The following is a 14,713-nucleotide window of genomic DNA, read 5'->3' as shown; positions in this document are numbered from 1 at the left end:
CTTTTAGCTGTCTTTTTCTATATGTTTCTATGGATTAGATAGATCTGCTATGATTTCCAGTCTTCTTGATCTCCTGAGCTTAATGACCTAGGAATGTACCTTGGATGCGTTGCAAGGTTGAACATAGGTAGAAATATTGTCCATAGTATTATTATGAATCCTAAATATAATAATTATTTGATTATTGCTGTGATTAATCAAACACGTGAACAATGGTTTGCAGAGTTTTGCACTGAAGATTTCTTGCTGGATGATGCTCTACAGTTGGGTAGACCAAGATGAAATTAATAGTGATCAAATCAAGAAATTAATTGAGAACAATCAACATTATATTATACTGGAGATAGCCAACATATTCAAAATACCAAATCAAAAAAAATTTATTTGTGAAAATAAATAATGTATCTTTTATTTTGTGGAAAACAACCACATGGACTTTTTGGTCAACCCAATACATAACATTCTTATTTGGAGACATCCCTATAATATAACAGTTAACAATACCAACTCTGGCCCTGGAGTGTCTAAGTTTTAAAAATAAACCTATGACTTACTCTATGTGCACTTTTGTTAACTTCTTTTAGCCTCAGTTTCCTCCTGGGGATAATAAATAATAATAGTAGTGTGCTTGGATTACATTATTTAATCCATAGAAATAAGTGCCTAATTCATGATAAGTGCTCAAAAATATGAGCTGTTATTGTTAGAGATCTTATAAAGAAGTCTTACTTGGAAAGCATCCAGGGTCCAAAAGAAGAAAAAAGAAAGAAAAAGAAACAGTGTTCACTTTTAATTGTTTGCTTATCTAGTTTCCATAGCAAGACAAAGGCGGAGAGGGAGAGGCATCCTCCCTCTCTTCCTCTTCCTTTCTACTACTTTTTCATTCTTTCTAAATCCATTTACTATGCTCCCTGGAGAACAGAGGTGTAATTGCTTTGGTTGTGGTGGAATTAGGAGTGGCACACATTAGACTTGCATACTGATCCATCGGGCCCATATATCTAGCAGTACCTCCAGAATATGGCGTGCATTGTTCTACAAGCTGTGAAAGCAAATTGTTGCAGGCACATGCATTTTCCTGAGTGGTATTACAAAGGACTCTCCTTTGCCTGTATTCAATATAAGATATAAGAGCTCTTACTCAGACTTTACTCTTAGACTAAACAGATGTGTTCTCTGCTTCTGGTGAGCAGTTGTCTATGGGTAGGCCCTTGACAAAAGTGATTTTACTAGATGATGAATATTACTGAATATTATAGCTACAACAACTATTGTCTGTAAGTGAGTAGCATTGAGGTACAGCCAGGTGTAGCAACCCTGAAGAGACAATGTAGCACTGTGTGTTATCAGTTTAATAAAGCATGTGCTCACTGTCAGTAATATTTATCTCTTAAATAATACATATGGCTGGCAATGCAGTTCTTTAAATTGTAGCATATTAAGATCTTGAACTCACAGATTCAGTTGTATCAACATGGGTTCTTTACACAAATGTTAACCTTTTCCACTCATCTCCCAAGCATATCCTGAAAGAGCAAGTTGGTCTGCATATGTGCAAGGGGAAATTGAGGTGGCTTAAATAAAAAGAAAGGAAGGGGTACAGAAAGTGATGTGGAACTAAATTTAGGTAGAAAAAAATTTCCCAAGGAAACTTTACTCTATCATTCATAAAATTTGACACTTTTTCTAGAGAAAAAGAATCCCCAAGATTGTCAGCATTAAAACTTGTTCTTTGTTCAATTGTAACTGCTATTTTGCCAAGATGGGGGAACTTTCTATATATCTAATTTACTATGTGTCTTTTCAGTCTAGGAATGTAGTACAGGACTCATTGCATTGACTGAATAATCAGATGCTAAAATGATTACTTTGACCATTTACTGTGTGAAAGTGAACATTTTTTATGATAAAATAAGTAATTCCATATGCACATTAACTGTTAGTGTTTGATTCCCTGTTTCTCTTGTATGTCATTGGTCTTTTGTCTTTCTAATCACTTAGGTCTGTCTAAGGGGGATTTTTAAAAAAAGGAAGACCATATTTTAATCCAGAACACTCTGATACAGTTTACCCAACATGTGGTGTTTATAGATCTTGAAAACAGAATCAGGAAGAGTGCTTCTGACTAGAAAGGTTCTCTCCATATCAAGGATGGTTTTAATTTGCTAGCTTTTAAAATCTTTGGTCCTGGAGTAGTTCTTATTACAGACAATAAAATGGTTAATGAATGAGGATAAAATGTCATAATTATGTTTAAGTAAGATTTGTATACTCCCATTGGTATGCAAATATTATATATATATATATATAAGTTTTATATATATGAGGTCTCTCCAGGAAAAGTCCAGCTATTGTTAATATGAGAACAGTTTGTGTGACATTGATGTGACCTGGCAGCCAAGAAGAGTGGACTGGAATGCATATGAGTAAACAATGATGACTTCACTGTACTAGTCAGTGGGGGGTGGTAGACACATTTGAGTGAGCATGTGTACTGTGTGGCTGTCACATTCAAAATGACTGAGCAAGTAGAGCAACAAATCTGCATCAAATTTTGCATTAAGCTTGAACAGTCCTCCACTAAAACTTTTCCAAAGATTCAGAAGGCCGCAGCTACGGGCGACTGGTGATTGGCAACTTCATCACAACAGCATGGCTGCTATGCATCACATCTGGTCCACAGTGTTCTGGCAAAACTTCAAATCACCCAGGTGACTCAGACCCCCTACAGCCCAGAAGTGGTGCCCTGCAACTTCTGGCTTTTCCCAAAACTAAAATCACCTTTGAAAGGGAAGAGATTCAAGAAAATACAACAGAGCAGAATTGTTTGAAGATAACTGAGATGTCATTGTTTTATGTACAATGTTTCTTGTATCTTGTACCTTCTCCAATAAATGTCTCTATTTATCATATTACATGGCTGGATACCTTCTGGACAGACTACATGTATAATACACAAGGATAGAGGACTCACCTAGCAATTCCACATTTCTTTTAAGGCACAATATGAGAAATTGCTACATCAAGGTAAGTTAACTAGAGACTCTGCTCTGAACCAGGGCAGCAAAGCTGACCTTTGATTCCACAGGAAATTCTGCCCTCTGTCTAAACCTTAGTCCAGACAACCTAGCACAGATGGCATGAGTGATTCTGCCAAGCCAGTCAGCAAAAAACAGTCAGGCAGACATCTGCAGGTGAAAGCCAGGAGGGAATCACTGCTGGAAAGTCATCGAAAGTCAATGCACAGGAAGGTTGTTTTCCCAGCAGCAGAAATTACCTGATGAGACCTCTGCAGGTCCATGTAAGTTAGGCTATGGGTGATGTACACTGCATACTTACAAAGTCTTAAGAAGGAGATCGAACACTTGGTGTCTATTAAAATTTCAAACAGCTGAATCATATTTTAGTCTGAGATTATAAAGAGCTTCCACCTAAGGTTCTGAACACCAAACAGCCCTAGGAATGAGTGTGTTAACCTATTATACTCACAGGAGGAGTTGTTAAAATCTCAATGCCCAGGCTGTATCTCAGACTAATCTAGTCAGATTTTCTGGTGGTAAATCTAAGCATCTTCTGAACAGCTCCTGTGGAGGGAGGAAAGGAACACTCCTCAAAGCAGAAGACGAGTGTTTTCTGATGTGGCAATTTGAGAAGGTGGAGACTGACCTCTGGATAACCAAAATTAAAACTTAAAACAATGATAATTCTGATAAGCGGTTAATACCCAAAATTGATATAGGGTTCATAAAACTCAACACAGAGAAAAACAATACAATTAAAACATGGACAGAGGTTGTGAATTGATATTTCTCCAAAGAGTACATACAAATGGCCAATAAACATAGAAAAAGATATTCAACATCACTAATCATCAGAGAAATGCAAATTAAAACCACAGTGAAATATCACCTTATACCTGTTAGGATAGCTATTATCAATAAATCATCAAACAGCATGTGTTGGCAGGGATTTGGAAAAAAGTGAATCCTTGTGCACTGTTGTTGGGAAATGCTGACTGGTGAAGCTATTATGGAAAATTGTTTGGAGTTTCCTTTAAAAAACTAAAATAGAACTGCCTTATGATCCAGCCATTCAACCTCTGGTTATACATTTGAAGAAACCCAAAACATTAATTCAAACAAGTATGCACACGCTTATGTTCACTGCAGCATTATTTACAATGGCCAATGTATGGAAGCAGCCTAAGTTCCCATTAATAGACATTTGGATAAAAAGAGTTGTGATATATGTATACAATGGAATATTATTAAGCCATTAAAAGGAATTAAATCTTACCATTTGAAACAGCATGGATGGACCTAGAGGGTGTGATCCTAAGTGTAATAAGTCATACAGAGAAAGACAAATACCATGTGATTTCATTTCAGTTATATTCTGAACCTAAAAACTAAAATAAATACAGATCTCATAGATACAAAGATCAGACCAATAGTTGCCAGAGGAAAAGGGGGTCAGAGGCTGAGTGAGAAAGATGAAGGAATGATAAAGTACAAATTGGTATTCACAAATTAGTCATTAGGATGTAAAATATCGCATAGGAAATAAAACCAATAATTTTTTAATATCTATGTATAGTGCCAGGTAGATACTTGAAACATCAGGGGCAACATTTTGTAAAGTATATTATTGTCTAACCATTAGGCTGTACACCTGAAACTAACACAAAATAATATAGAATGTAAACAGTCATTTTTAAATAAAAATAATTAATTAAGTAAGTACTGATGCATCCTACAACAAGGATGAACTTTAAAAACATTCTCCAAAGAACTGGTCTCAAAGAACCACATATTTATATAAAATGCTCAGAACTGGCAAAGCTAGAGACAAAAATTTGATTAGTAGTTGCCTATAGCTGGTAAGAGAATGGTGGGGATCAATGAAGATGAAAGGCAATGAAAATGCTCTAAAATTGATTGTGCTGATGAATGCATAACTAGGTGCACGTACTGAAAGGTGTTGAATTGTATATGCTAAAAGAATTAATTGTGTAGTATATAAATTATGTATCAATGAAGCTTTTTAAAGAAAATAGAAATACTTATCCTAAGGTCATTGTCATGAAATAAAATACAATAGACCTTTTGAGGTTCATCACCAAATTTAATTTACTCGTCGTCGGCAGCCGTCCGTCTCGAGAGACGATGGTGTAGCTTCTTAAGAGTCCATCTGCACCGCCGAGAATGGCTGTGCAGTCCGACTCGGGAGTGACATGGTATCTGTCTCCTCCCGTGTTGAATCGACATCTTGCGATGACGCTGAAGCTACAGAGCCTGGGCAGGGTAATATGGAGGGTCTGCTGTTGCCCATGCAGCAGACCCCCCCTCTCTTCGCAGCTGAAGGGTCCAAGGGAAAGACGGAGTCGATACAGCTTGGGTTCAGGTGCGCCGCAGGAGTTGCCGGTGTTGATCACAACATCAAACCGCCTTAGGGACTCCGGCTCCGGATTTTCTGTCGGGGTTTACTCCCTTAGCCTTTCCCCTGAAGAGGTATGCCGCAAGGCAGCGGAGGTTTTTTGGAGTCAGAGTTTTCCTTCTCTGATGTACCCTGACTGGAAGATCGAACCAGCGACACTTAGCTCGCAGGCCGACGCTCAATCCACTGAGCTAAACCAGCCAGGGCTTTAATTTACTAATTCTCTTTAAAAACATGTTCTTGAATTTACATTATTTCTTGCTTAATTTTTTAGTCTTCATAGTAAAACTACAGTACCACATATTTCCACTGTTTGTGCAAATAAGCAGCCTTTGCTTCAAATGGATGTTTTTATTAACACTATGCCTAATTATTGAAAATAAACATGTGCAGATCTGAGCTTCTGTTGCCTGCCTCTGACTTCCCTCCTGCTGGTTCATGCTGAGGAGTCCCGGCTTAGAGAAGCTTGCCAGGGACTCTGGTTTATATGAACATCTCCTTAACTGGCAGTAATATATGGAGTTCATCCTGAAAATGAACATTTAAATTTTTATCATCCTGATAAAGAAAAATCATAAATATATATATGTAATAAGACAAAAAAAAAGTTCCATTAAAAATAAAAAGCTCCACTCATGAAAGACTGAATTTTAAAAAGATAATCCTTTTTTCTTTGATAAGTACAAGCAGAATCCCAGAATCTGAAATCAACTCCCAAAGCTAGTGTAAGCTTGTATCTTCTTGAGAAAATATTTAAATTAAAAAAAAAAAAAAAAGATAGGTAGACAACTAATAATTTCAACTAACAAAATTGACACTTTCTGGTGTGTGATAAGAGATGGCATTATCTTTTTTTGTTTTCCTTTTAAGCTTTCAATTACATTAATCACCTTCCTTTTCAGTAATTTGTGGTTCACACCATTTTTTAGGGTACCAGAAATTCTTTTCCCTTTCTTTCACACATTGTATCAGAACCATTCTAATACTAGGGCGATTAACCATCATGACTGATTGGGAAATTGTTCTGACATACAGAGTTGATAATCCTTGAAGGTTTCTACCAAGAAGCAGAGCTATTCCTTTGTAACAGAAAACATTTAAGTCAATATACAGAAACCAGTACATGAAATAAAATATTTTTTCCCTTCAATAATTAAGTATTCTAAATAAACATGAAAGAATTTAGCGAAGTATTACATGTGAAGTGATCCTATAAATCACAAAATGTTATACAATGATTAGTTAGTACTCGTAGTAAATACAGTAACATATCCATTGTTACTCATTTATAAAACTGCATAGTTTGAGGAATTCTTAAGGCTAAAAAGTCAATCAGTAATTCCACAGATACAAAACTATAAATCAAATTAAATTTACTCATATTTCAAACTATTATGTATTTCCATTTTCCTACAAAGCATATTGTACTTATCAACATGATTTAGTTGTAACCTATTGAAGCCTAGGAGATCTTTAATGGGCAGTGATAAATAGATTCACTTCCAAAGAATACCCAGCCTCTGCTAATGAGATTTCCTAATGCAATACCAAGGCAAATTTTCTTTTATTTCACTCAGTGATTTCATGGCCTCTAAAAGAGTTTTTTTGTGAATTTCTGTAGTTTGGTAACTGCAAAGCTTGATCAAAGTAAGTTTTTTAAGTAAATGCTTCAGTAAGTTAGGAGTAGATACCATTTATCTGTAGTATTTATTTTGTGGAAAAAAGTTTAGTAACTTAAAATTCAATTACTTGAAGGAATGAGATCATTAATGGTTAAAAAATAAAGACCACCAGATTTCAACTGATTCCTCCTTCCTCCCTAGGAACTTGTAATTGCGAGTGATATGAAATGCTGCTTTTAAAAACTTTCTATTTTATATGAAAGTAGAAGTTGATAAATAGCTATACTGAGTCCCAAATGAAGAATTAATTTCAAAACACTTGAGGTCCCTGTACCTGTAACTGTCTAGTTTGTGGTAAAGAAAGGCTAGTTTGAGAAATCACCTGGCCTGAAATCTGTTGTTGTTTCTGTTTTTTTTAAAGCCATTACATGATTTTTCTATTATTTTTGTTAGATGAATTATAAAGTAGTTGCAATTTGAAGATTTTTAAAAAATCTCCAATGATTTAATTTTTACATTAAAGATTCTAAAAATGATTCATTATGAATCTGTAAGAAAAACTCTTCAAAACATAAAAGTTTTTATTCAATACAATAATACCATATTTTATTATAGAATCTTAGACTCCACAGACTGAAACGCAAATATTTTGTATAGAGTAAAAAAAATGATGGCAATTAAACTATGGCACAAATGTTTTTTTCATCACTTAACAAAAGAGCTTTTTGAAACTTCTGTGGACATAAATATTTATTACCATATTTCTACACAGAAAGGGAAATATAAGCAAAATAAATTCGTTATGACTTTGGTAAATCTTAGCATGTGACAGTTAATTCTTCAGAACACATCTCAGTAGCAAACATAATACATGATCTACTTTGGGTTATCTTCTTTTCTAACATCCCATGAAGTATGTGGTCATTGCCTTATAAGATAACATAAAATTGTGGTCATTCCTTCAGGGATGAATATTTGTTTCACTACATCTTGTTTATGCCTCGTTTTTCTATGTCTTTCTGTTAGATAACTTTTTGTTTCAATGCCAAATCATAGCGTAATATTTTTTAAATATTTGTACAGCATTTACCAGACTCAACACATGTACCAGATTCAATTGAAATAACAAAAGTAAGAATAGCAGTGATGAAGTTCACACATAAACAGGCAATGACTACTGTGTCATGCTTTGGCCCTGACCATCAATTGTAAGATGCACACTGATTTTAAGATGTTAAAATGTGAAAACAGGTAAATCTTAGAATGGATGGAATCCAATAGCAATTGCTTATATCAGTGTGACTGTGACTATTAGCCTGAACTTGGTAATGAGATGGATATGGGAACAGACTCAATCATCTAATTACTCTGTGTGATTCTGGGCAAATGACTTAACCTCTCTAAGCTTTAGGTCTCTCATCTAAAGATAAGTATTATAGTAGAATCTACTATATATAATTATTATAAAGATTAAACTACATAATTTCCAAATATACTTCTAAAGATTATGATTTTGATTATAAGCATTACCTTTTTGGGTCTCTACCACTGCCTGGATAGTAGGTAAAGACAATGTTATCCTAATTATGCCACTGGAGAGAACAACAATCAGAGAGATAGCAATCTGCTGAAAAGCACAAAGACAGTATTTAACATTGTGGAGATATTGGAGTCCTCTCCATATTTCCCCTAAATTGAAACTGATAAATATACATATATTTTCTATTGCTATAAAAATGTTGAATCAGTTTGAAGAAATAAAAATAATCTGAGCATTATGGATATTTTTGTTCTGCACCAGTCCACTCTTTATTTTAAAAATAATACCTATGCCAAAGGTTGTGGCCATGGACTTTGAATTGGACCTCAATTTCTGGTTCCAGGGATGGAACATAGACCCAGGTTTAGCCAACCAGAACTTTGAATTGCCTTGGTTGCGCAGAGTGATTCAGAAGTAGACATTTAACTCAAGTCAAGATAGTCATGATAAATCAGGACTAATATCAGGACTTTTACTTGAGTAACCAAAAAGATAATGTGACAGAAAGGGCATTCCGCCTTCTGTTCGGCTTTAACTTGAGGAGTGGTGAGGCTGGAGCAGCTGCTGCCATCTTGTGACCACATGGATCCTAAAAATGAAGCCAGAACTTGAAAGAAAGATGGACAACAGAAAGAAACCAGCTACTAAATCCAATATGTGAATTTCTGAATCCAGCCATGCTTGAATTTAACCCTATTTTTTACTACAGTTGTTTGAGATAATAAATTCCCTTTCTGCACAAATTATACTTTTGGATAGGAGCTCAAAGTGGGGCAGTATAAGCCAAAATACAGTATGTGTTTGGCAGGCTCCATGACTATTAGGTTTAATACATAATTCTTCATCTTTGTTCTGAAGCAGAAGAATTAGCCAAATAGTACTGATATAACAGCAATGATGATTATAGTTCTAAGAACAGAAAACAATGTTTTTACAAATTTTATACTACAAACAATTTATGTATCTTTACTGGGACAGTTTCCATGCTTCTTGCCAAGCACCCTGAGGTCTTTCTATAATAATTTATAGTAAGAAACACTGTGGAAAAGTTGGTTTGGGTATAGGTTAATATTTTGTGGTATAAGTGATAAGCACATGAAATTGTTTCTTTCACTATAGCTAAGTTCACTCTGATTGGTGTCATCAAGCATTTGGAAATAATTGACACTATGCAATTAACTTTGCTTCCTGTTAATGCTCTGAAATCTGACTAGTCGGGAACCCAAATATAATTAGCTAGTTACAATAATTTATTCAGACTTATATCAATCTAAAAATCCCACAGTGTGAAATCTACACTGTTTAAAAAAGCACTAACACTAATATTTAAATATAAAAATACATAAAGGGGAAAAGGGTAAAATGGCAAATTAAAACATCTCTTTTACTAGGCATGTAGTCAATTTTCTTTGCTAACATTCACAATAAGAGATATTCAGTGTTCTAAAGTCCTTCCATGAAAAATTAATAACAGCTGGGACATTTGTATACATGTAGAGAAATCTATATCTCCCCACATTTCATTTCCACTCACAATGAAATTACAGTACTATTTTCATTTTTACATTTTTTTAACATGCTGATTTAATCTGTTGCTTTAACATAACATTTAAAAACATCTACTCCTACTACTAATCCACATGTGTTAAAATGTTTGTACATAGAAGAGAGTTTCAAAGAGAAACAGATTGAGACAATACCACACACATGGAATTTAATTGGATTTTATATATAATCACATACAGTATAGATAACAAATCTTCATAAGCATATGTGTTCAATAAATATGAATATCAGCATACACATACACTTTTATTGAATATGCTATTCTTCTTTCTCCTCCATTACAGGACAAAAATCTAGGGTGAGGGGGGAAATCCTACTCAATTTATCACCTCAGTAAATGATCCACACATCCATTTTTCCCTGAAATAGTCATTGCTACTGACTTTCTTTCCTCAATATGGAAGATGAAGGGTTAAATTAATAAAGCCTTGCTGGCTTGCCATTGAGTGAAATGAGAAAAGAACTAGTCAGCTAACCATCTTCAGCCCTCATGAAGCTTTTTCTTTCTCATTCCTTTTCTACCATTGCTGTGAGGTGGGCTGGTACATTGGTTATCGATGAACATTCGACATCAGAGGAAAAAGTTAGGAAAGAGTTGGAGTAGTAGAAAACTTTATTTCACTGGATGAATTTTTTAAGCTTTTTAAACCTCAACCAATAGTAACAAGTAAAATTTTACATCACAACTCAGTACGCAAGTATTTATATTCATACATATATATGTCTAACTGAAACAATAATTCTAACCAATGCTGACCCTTTCTGCATGTGAGGCACTCTGATACTATATTTTCTTTTGTTCTCTGTATTTACCCAAATTCTGGTTAAAAACCACTTAAATGATTCATGATCCTTACGTCATGACTGAAAGGATTAAAACATGTTGTCTTTAGAGACGAAAGTAGCTGAAGCCAGAAAGAGCTTAAGTCTTGACATAGGTTTAAAATGTGGCTACATTATTGACTAGCCATGTGACCTTTGGCAAGTCACTTAGCATTACCTATCTTTTCAATTTCCTCATCTATACAATAAAGAACATATTCCTATTTTTGCAAGATGAAAATCAATAAAGAGCATATGAAAAATCCAGGTTCATTCTCTGATACATGGTAGAGTGAAAATAAGTATTAGTTCTGAACTATCCCTTAAGTCTTAAAATGTCTGACAAAAAGCAAGTTCTATGTAGCAATACTGCCTTTCAAACACTTTTAAACCTTCTCTCTTCCCTTTCAAAGTCTTGTTTACAAACCCAGAGATAAAACACTTGTTTACATTGGTCTTCTACTCTAAGGAGTGAGGACTTACTAAAAAAAGAAAGTCTTATACCTCAAACTTTTCCACCAATTTCTGTGCAGATTTAGATAACTAACAATTCTTGGAAACATTCAGGTCAAAACTTTGACATAAATTTCAAATTCCTTGAAGTGACCCTTAGTCATCATGATCTTACCATTCTTTCTCAACATTATATCAAACCACCTTCCTCACTTCCCAAAGCATACATGATTCAATCTAATTAGATGTAGACTTGCTGAGTTCTGTTATGCTTTTAAGTTTTGTATGTATTTTCTTCTTGCACTGGCCTCACCACCTCCTCCAGCTTTTCATTCTGCCACTTATTGCCAATGCAGTCATGAGCAAGTTACTAGAGACATATTTCAAAGATGTTGCAGGTTTTGTTCTTGACCATTGCAATAAAGTGAATATCACAATAAAGCAAATCACATGAATTTTTTGGTTTCCCCATGAAAATAAAATTTATCTTTATACTATACTGTAGTTTACTAAGTGCTCATTAGCATTATGTCTAAAAAACAATGTACATATCCTAATTTTTAAATACTTAATTGCTTGCCCTGGATAATGTAGATCAGTTGGTTGGAGCATTGTTGCAAGGACCAGAAGGCTGCAGGTTCAATTGTCAGTCAGAGTACATACCCAGGTTGTGAGTTTGGTACTCAATGAGAAGATAATCAATTGATGTTTCTTTCTTTCTTCTTTTCTCTCTCTCTCTCTCTGTCTCCTTTTCCTCTCTCTCTAAAAGCAATGAAAAAAATGTCATTGGGTGAGGATAAAAACAATATTTCATTGCTTACAAATATACTAACCATTGTGAGCCATAAGCATGTCATAATCTTTTTGCTGGCAGAGGGTCTTCTTCGATGTCGATGGCTGCTGACCAATCAGGGTAGTGTTGTTAAAGGTTGGGGTGGCTGTGCCAATTTCTGAAAATAAGGCAATAGTGAAGCTTACTGTATCTGTTGACTATTCTTTTCATGAGCAATTTCTCCATAGTACGTGATACTATTTGATAGCATTTTATCCTCAGTAAGCCTTTTTCCAAAATTGGAGTCAATCCTTTCATACACCACTACTGCTTTATCAGTTAAATTTATATATTATTCTAAACCCTTTGTTATCACTTCAACAATCCTCACTGCATCTTTACCAGAGTAGATTCCATCTCAAGAAACCGCTTCCTTTGTTCATCCATAAGAAACAACTCCTCATCTGTTAAAGTTTGATCATAGGATTGCAACGATTCAGTCACATCTTCAGGCTCCACCTCTAATTCCAGTTCTCTTGCTGTGTCCACCACATCGGCAGTTACTTCCCCCACTGATATCTTTAACCCACAAGTAACCCATGAGGTTGGAATCAACTTCTCTAAACTCCTGTTAATGTTGATATTTTGGCCTCTTCTCATGAATCACAAATGTTCTTAATGCAATCTAAAATGGTGACTCCTTTTCCTAATGTTTTAAATTTACTTTGCCTGGATCCATCAGAGGAATCACTATCTATGGAGACTATAAAATGTATTTCTTAGATAACAAGACTTGAAAATCAAAATTATTTTTTTGGTCTATGAGCTGCAGCATGGATGTTGTATTGACAGGCATGGAAGTAAAATTAATCTCATTGTACATCTCCATCAGAGCTCCTGTGTGACCAGGTGCATTGTTAATGGGCAGTAACATTTTGAAAGAAATCTTTTCTGAGCAGTAGGTCTCAACAGTGGGCTTAAAATATTCAGTAAAGCATGTTGTAAACAGATGTGCTGTCATCTGGCTTTGTTGTTCCATTTATGGAGCACATGCAAAGTGGATTTAGCCTGATTCTTTAAGGGCCCTAAGAGTTTCAGAATGGTAAATGAGCATTGGCTTCAATTTAAAGTCACTCTCGACATTAGCCCCCACCAAGAGTCAGCTCGTCCTTTGAAGATTTGAAGCCAGGCACTGACTTCTCCTCTCTAGCTTTTCAAATCCGAGATGCTATCTTTTCCACGTATAAGGCTATTTCATCCACATTGAAAATCTGTTGTTTAATGTAGCCATCTTCATTAACTACTTAACTAGATCTTCTGGATAACTCACTGCAGTTTCTACATCAGCACTTGCTACTTCATATTGCACCTGTGTGTTATGGAGATGGAGTCTGTCCTTAACCCTCATGAGCCAACCTCTGCTAGCCTCCACATTTTCTTTTGCAGCTTCCTCACTTCTCTCACCTTTCATAAAATTGAAACTTAAGGCCTTGCTCTGCATTATGCTTTGGCTTAAAGGAACGTTATGACTGGTTTGATCTTCCATCCAGAATACTAAAACTTTTTCTCTACCACAAATAAGGCCATTTCACTTCCTTATCATTCATGTGTTCACTGGAGTAGCACTTTTAATATCCTTCAAAAAACTTTTCCTTTGCATTCACAACATGGTTGTTTTGCTCAAGAAGCATAGCTTTTGGTCTATCTTGATTTTTGACATGTCTTCCTCAGCTTAATCATTTCTAGCTCTTGATTTAAAGTGAGAGACATGTGGCTCTTTCTTTCACTTGAACACATAAGTCATCGTAGGGTATCGATTGGCTTAATGTCAATATTGCCATGTCTCTGGAAATAGGGCTGCCTGAGGAGGGCACGAGAGATAGGAAAACAGCTGGTCAGTGGGGGAGTGAGAACACACACAACATTTATCAATTAAAGTTCACCCTCTTACATGGGCACGGTCTATAGTACCCTGAAACAATTACAGTAATAACATCAGATGTCACCAATTACAGATCACCATAACAAATATAATAACAATTAAAAAGTTTGAAATATTGCAAGCATTACCAAAATGTAACATAGGGACATAAAGTGAGCAAATGCTTTCAGAAAAAAAGGTGCTGATAGATGTGCTCCATGCAAGGTTCTCACAAACCTTTATTTTGAAAAAACTCAGTATCAGCTAAGTTCAATAAAGCAAAGCACAATAAAGGGAAGCATGCCTATATTTAAATGTTCCTTAAAACACTTTTCTCATCTGTACCATGAGAATAATCTTTTCCACATGAGGTTTTTGTAAGGTTGTAAATTATCTGGCATATAGTGAGTGTTCAATGAATAATATCTTTTAATAATTTTTTACTATTATGTTTATCAGACAATGCTGAGTTTATTATTTACTGTAGGATATCATCACTAACAGTCTTGTTCTAGATTATATACCCTACTTCTGGAGCCCCCTCATACTCTATGCAGATGTCTTATCACAGCCTTACTGCA

This window comes from Furipterus horrens, unplaced genomic scaffold (genome assembly GCF_987537825.1).
Source record: "Furipterus horrens unplaced genomic scaffold, mFurHor1.1.pri manual_scaffold_7, whole genome shotgun sequence".
NCBI lineage: Eukaryota > Metazoa > Chordata > Mammalia > Chiroptera > Furipteridae > Furipterus > Furipterus horrens.
Note: the sequence above shows the minus strand (reverse complement) of the source record.